We start from the raw sequence: 7,039 nt of genomic DNA on the forward strand, positions 1-7,039 counted from the left end.
CTAGAACAAAAGTCATGAAGGATTCGTGTTGAGCAAAGGTCAAGAAAATGCCTCACTCAGTCAGGAACTCTAATTTAAGCTTTATCGTGATGCTACTTTGACTTGGTTTGAAATATGACTTACGATGTTTGCATGGCAGTGCACCCTTAATAAAAGTTGTAGTACTTGATTATATCAACAACTTTTATTTTGGGTCATGAGCTAATTTAGTGCTTAACTTGGTCGTTTAGAGCTCACAATAATCAACATTGTACTGTTTTTGGAACTTAGAATTTTTTTCTAAGTCAAAGTGAGTTTATAGTTTCGATGTGCCTGACTTTGTGATGATGCAACTTGATATCCTTTGCGAATTGGACCTAGCTCACTTAAGAAAAGTTGGAGCTGGTATGTAGATCTACAACTTTTACTAATAGAGGTTTTGCTAGATCGTCGTGGTTTTGGAGTTACGGAAGGACGAACTTAGGGTTTCAGGCGTATTTTTGAGGTAGTATTGCTGCTCCTTCGTAATTTTGAATTGGATTACTATGGCCGATCGTCACAGACTGCTCGCGCCGCGTGGCTCCTCTGTGCTGCGCCCGTTCGCCACCTCGCCTCCATTTGCTTGAAAGCCGAGCGCCCGAGCTCTCCACTCCCTCTCGCCTTACCTTGCGCTCTCCCTCTCGTTCTGCTGTGCGCCGCCACAGACTGCCGGCAGAGCTCGCTGCCACCGCCGCTCCCTTCTTCGTCCTCATAGCCAATCACCGCATAGCCATGTACGGTAGAGCCTCCACCGCAGCACGGCCACGACCCTCCTTCGCAGCCAGCCGGCCAAGCCCTAGAGCTCACCCCCGCCTGCTTAGTTTTCTGCCGCCGCTACATGTCGATGGCCGTGCGTGGCCAGGCCACTACAGGTCACCGCAGGCCGTGACAAAGCACTAAACCGGTGCGCACGGGACCGCACGTACTGCGCCGCCACTCCTCGTCGCCGTCGGGTCACCAGCCGGCCCTCCCCGCCGTCCTCCCCTGCTCTCTGTTGTGCAAGAATGCGAAGGACTTCGCACATGAATTTGAAGAAGTGGAAGGGTCTAAGTGTGAAGCTATGACTCGTTTGAATAGTGCTCATGAGGACCTCTTCGCTGGAGTTTAATTTATGTTTACTGCAGGGACCCCGATGCAAGATTTATATTCCTTTTCTTTTGATTTTGGCAGATTTAGATGATCAAGTTTGAAAATTCATAGTAATTAGTAGAAATATCGTAAAATAGTAAATGAGTACTTTTTTGAATCCTTGTGAAATTGTCTATGCATTAGATCTATAATATGACATGTTTTAGTTTAAATGGTTTGCTGTAAAAATATATTTATGCAGTTAGGTTCTTAATACTTGTCATGTCTTGTCTTTTTCATAACTGCAGTTGTGGTGCTCCAATAAATGTGAAATTTTTATGGAGAGTTACTCTGGTGATGTTTGATGTCTAGTAAAAATTTCAGTAGTTTAGGCTTGATGGTTTAAGAGTTATAAAAATAACAAATTCCCTATGTTGCCTTGCTCCTATCCTGAATAGGTCTGCATGTTTGAATTAATTGGCTCAGTTAAGTTATGAATTATGTCTTGGTGACAATACATGAGTTGGAGTACTTTTCATAAGCTTTTCAAAAATCTAAATATCATAATTTTTGGTTAAGTATATTTTGAGTTATGGTTGCTTAAATCTCTGTGGCTGTTTCTGCACGAACCCAGACAGGGTTTCTTTGTTGGTATTGTGGGGCCTTTTTAATAGTGTAATTAGCTCTAGGTAATTATAACAAAGTTGTTTAGAATTTGATAAGATTTCTAAAAAGTTTAGAACCACATTTATTGGATATGTAGAACTCTATTTATAGCTGTTCAAAGTGCCATGTCAGATTCTGTCCAGGTTTTAGACAGAGATGTATTCATTGGATTAATTGACCTTGTTAACTATGAAATCATCTTAAGATGATAATAATAAAGTTGTAGGTAACTTCATAAGATTTTCAAAAAGTTATGATTCATGATTGTTGGAGGTCTAGAACTCTAGTTATGCTTCTCTGAAGTTCCTATCAGTTTTCTGTAACACTGCTGTTTGGACTGCATGTGCAATTTTACTTGTGCAATTATTTTAGTAATGGAAATGATGTTTTATATGGTTGTGGTGAATAACAAAGTTGTATATAACTCACTTAAATAGCTTGTGTTAAATTTTTATGGCATTTGTCCAAATAGTTTGTGAGTTATGACTATTCTAAGTTGGTCTTCAGAAATTGTAGTTCTGTGGAATTTCTGGACCAGATTTGATTAATGTGACTGTTTGACCCTTTTAACTTAGGAATCATGCTGGGATGCTTAAATATGAATCGTAGAAAATTTCATAATATTTCCATATTGTCTTGTTGCTTGTATTTTGGATTAGTACAACTCCAGTTATAAGTTTGTGAAGTTGCATGGCAGAATCTGTCCAAGTCTGGATAGAGGCGATCAATTATGCTTGATTGACCTTATTAATTGTGGAATCACCTTATGATGATAATAAACATGTTTTAGATAATTTAATTAGCTTTCCAAAAAGTCCAGAATCACATTCTTTGGATGTTTGGATCTCCAATTATGGGTAAAACAAGTGTTATCTATGGTGCTGTCCAAATTCTGCGTTGTGCTTACAAGTTGATTGCTTTCACTTTGCATTGCCTTATGTATTGATAAGTGTAACTCATGCCTTTTATGGTGTTAAATTAAGTTACCTGAGATCTTAACTTGTGATACATGTTTTCAATATAATAGCTTAACTCAAGTTATCTTGTGTACCATGCTTGATATGCTTACTATCTTTCTATAATAGATTTTGAGATGCATCTCGTATTGCTATTCTTTTATTCATGCACTTGCATCTTGCATCTCATCTAGGTACGTTAGATGAACCACGTGAAAGATGGGATGTTAGAGCCAAACCCGAAGACGATGTATGGTGGACCTATTCTGAAGATGGAAGGACTGGACAAGTGCTAGGAAGGGAGATGCTCACCAAGCGAGTGTCATCTAACAAGCACTAACCTAGTGTTGGATTCCAGACAAGCCCCAGAGCATTCTAAGTCTCCTATGTTTTGAAAATGGTTACTTTGAGTATCTTTATTTGTGATGCATTAAGTGATAGGAATTGGATGCAAACACTTGTTGCATATATATCTATTCCTTGTCCAGTAAATGTACCATGAATCCTATTTAGGTCCAGGAGCGAATCAAAGCTTAGCCTTGCTTAGATCGGTAAAAGTCAGGTGATTTCCTGTCACCTGCAAGTCAGGATGATGTCTGGTCATGGTTGGCTATATTTGCTATCGTGGAAAATAACCATGTGTTAATAATGAATTGTGACCGGGTGGGATGTCGATAGAGAAGCAACAAGGCAAGGAGGTCTTGGGTGTGGATCTATCCCCGTCTGTGTCGATTAAGGACCGATTTATTATATGTCCTCATGTCATATTGAACGCATGCCTATCACTTAGTTGGCCGGATAACTCATTCCGACCACGAAGCCGAGTAGCTCAACTCAGGCCGAAAGACTGAGAAGTGAAAGTGCGTACCCCGGTGGTAGTAAGGATGTGTGGGGAGCTATTGGCGTAAGTCCTAGGTGAGATTGACCACCTGACAGAGTGGACTCCCTGAGGGTGCGGCGCTGCTCGGAGCCACGATTCCTAAGTTGTACCAAAGGTGACCTAAGGCTATCTTCGCGTGGTATGCCTGGGTTTGTGTTAGAAATACCCCTCCAGCTGGATAGGAATCGATTCAAATCACCGTCTCTCTCGGATAGTGAGAACTTGACTGAGCAACGGCAACGTAGAGACACTTAATGTAACTTGATGGTTAAATCGATGATGATGATGTTACAACAATATACTGGATATGGTTACTAATGCTTGGAGTTTAATCAATTGCTTGCTCTAGTACAGGTGCTAATCTAGTTGATAGGTTAATATGGATAACTTGCTGCTTACAAATAATTTAAATTATGCTCTCATATCCCTAAAGCTTTTATGCAAAATGGTTGTTAAGCTAGCTCCACCTATAAAGCCTTGCATACTCCTTGGTGTCACTTTATTTTTGGTTTTTGGCAGGTAAGTCTAGCTGAGTACATTCGAGTACTCAGGGTTTATCCCACCATGTTGCAGGTGAAGTTCTCGGCCTATTGAAGATGGTGGCTAACCGCTGGTGGGCTCGGTGATTCTATATTTACTTCTCATCTATATGCTTTTGTCAGATGATGTCACTTATGCTAGCAATATATTTGGAACTTATATTAATGTAATCATTTGAAAGCTTTGTTGTTTTCACTAATCGGTTTTGAAACCTAAACTTGTACTATTATTTGTGAACTCATTTGTAATATTATTTCCGCTGCAACTCTGCGTATGTGATGTGTATTTGCTTAATCACGCGATCTTGGTTGTGATGTTAATTTACCGAGGTCCTTCGTGACACTCGACGGACTACCGGGTTTATATAAGTGAAAGTATGCGTGTGTCAACGTGTTAGCGGAGACAACCATACTTGATCTTGTGTAAATTGGGCGGTTCTGTCATAGCTAGTATCAGAGCAAGATTAAGCATAATACTGTCATGTACATAGTTTTAAAAGCAAAGTTTTGTTTTTAAAAAGCCTATTTTAACTAAAACTTTAGCTATAGGCAAATTTGTCAAAACTAATTTGCAAAATATGCTAGCGACATCCTCCTCTATGCCCAGTTAAGGACTATTAGGTGGCTATCTAAGTACTAACATGGGGTTTTTTACTTTTGTCATCCATACGACATGCTATTGTATGGATGCCATTTGTTTTAATGGTAATGTATGGATCAATTGCCTCTACGCCCAGGTAAGTGTGAGTTGTGAGAGCATGACCGTCCAACTGTCGGTCTAGGGGAGAGTTAGCTGTGGTTACTAAAATATTTACATGTTACACACATGTATATATGAAGGTACTTAATTGTGGGTGTATCTATTGGGTAGCTATGGATACCGAAGTATATATATCTGGGGATGTATATATGGAGAGTATCTTAGTTTACTGCTTTTATTGTGTGCTTATATATCTCTTGTGGGGATGGGCTGCAATGAATTTTCCTACAGGTACGCTAACCACGAATGCGTAGATTGAATGTAGCTGACGACTAGCTATATATCGAGAGAGTACGCGTTATGCCACCAACATAGAACGTGATTGCCGCCTTAGGCTGGCAATTTTGTGAGGACAAATAGGACAAGCATGCATCATGATTGTGCCTGTGCATAAATATGCTTCCCTCACTTTGTTCTAATATTAAGTAACTTGTGATCAATGTGATGTTACTATCTTCTCTGTGTGAAGCTAGACAAAATGTCTTATCCCATGCTGCTTGAATATCTATGCTTGAAGGTAGTGTGTGATTAGTTTCGTCTTGTATGTTTGCTTCCAAAGGAAATAGATGACAAGTTATTAATTAGCAAAAACTTCACCCCTTCGAAAACTAAATTGCTAAATGTAAGTAAAACTTGTTTTGTAGAGATATCCACCTACTCGGTAAAAAGGAAATAAAAAGATAACAACACCTTACTACCAAGTTTATGTGTAGTGGTGTTGTTGTAGGTGACTACTTGTTATGTGCGAGCTTTGTGCTTAGTAATAATCACTTAAGCTAATTAGATTGAGTATATTCGAAATGCTTGCTTAAGACCATGATGTATGTGTGGATGCTTGTTATCTAGGTAGTCACGTAGTTGTCACCCCTTTTGTCCTCGATAAGCATACAAGTGTTGAAGAGCTCTATCCTAGAACAACGTCCAAGTTTTGATGATCTCATGGTTGTCATCTCCAATTAAGTTCTCTTTTAGGAGCCTGGTCATGTACACGAGGTTGCTAGCCCTTGAATGGTGCGCTACGAAGACCTTTATCCATGCCTTTGCTTGACCTTAGGCCCAAGCTTAGTTTCCTTAATTGCTTGCATGTTCATGGTTGTCCCGCTCCTGTGTGGGAGGACCCTGCTGCAAAAATCCTTGTTAGCTCTCATTGCTCCTTCTTTTACAGATGATCTGGTGCAACGCTAATCGCTATCTACCCTGGCTTTGGAACCTTTTCCTGGTAGATCATGTCATTGCTTTATCAACTGAGTCTCTAGTCAGTGCATTGGCTCTGTCCCTCAAATCTCGTTTGTTTTGTCCCCAAATCTTTCAAGTCTCTAGATGTTATCAGTCTGAATCTCATGTTGCTGCTCGGTAAGACTAAATCTCATGTTAATCTTTACCTGGTAATCACCATGGTGGATAGAATAAATTTATGAAAATTAAGCAAGAGTCTCCTGCTTAGTTGCCTTTGGCAATTAGGCTATGTTCTCTTGCGCTATGTTTTGATCTTCTGATCGCCTCCTTGTTGACTCTTAACCTTGTGACTACCTTTGTTTGCTATCCCTCCTTCTCATGGTGCTTGCTCCTATGCAACCAAATTTGTGCCACATAAAAATTCTTATGGGTTGTATGTTCAGTAATGGTGCCACGATTAGTGAACTACGGTGCCACGACGGAACCTAGGGCCTCCTTGTGGGCGGCCGACACATGGTTGTGCAACTGGGTGCGCACTGGTATCGAGGTTTCTAGTCATGATCCATTGCAAAACTACACTGATGTGTTATTTTCACATGAGCTCTTCCTTGGTTAGCTCTCCATATCTAATCGAAAGATCCTTATATTAGACCAAAAGTAGTAGAACTTCCTTCTGAAGTTGTCCAGAGGATAACCTTTGAAGAATAGGTCGCTGACATGAACATAACAGACTACAAGAGATGGTAGGCAAGTGACCCTACTTGACTGTCCCTATAATGACATCGGTCATCTGGTGAGAAACTTATGTCATTCTCATTGGATCAGAAAGGCACACAACACTTAATATTGGACAAGTTGTTAGTCAGATAAGAATCAAACGTCACATTATGATTATGACCTAGCTATCCAAGTCTTGATCATTATGTGCATGCTGATTGCACAGTCAAGATCAACCATCTCTAGTGTGACCTCTTGC

The sequence above is a fragment of the Miscanthus floridulus genome, chromosome 2, assembly GCF_019320115.1.
Source record: "Miscanthus floridulus cultivar M001 chromosome 2, ASM1932011v1, whole genome shotgun sequence".
Lineage (NCBI taxonomy): Eukaryota > Viridiplantae > Streptophyta > Magnoliopsida > Poales > Poaceae > Miscanthus > Miscanthus floridulus.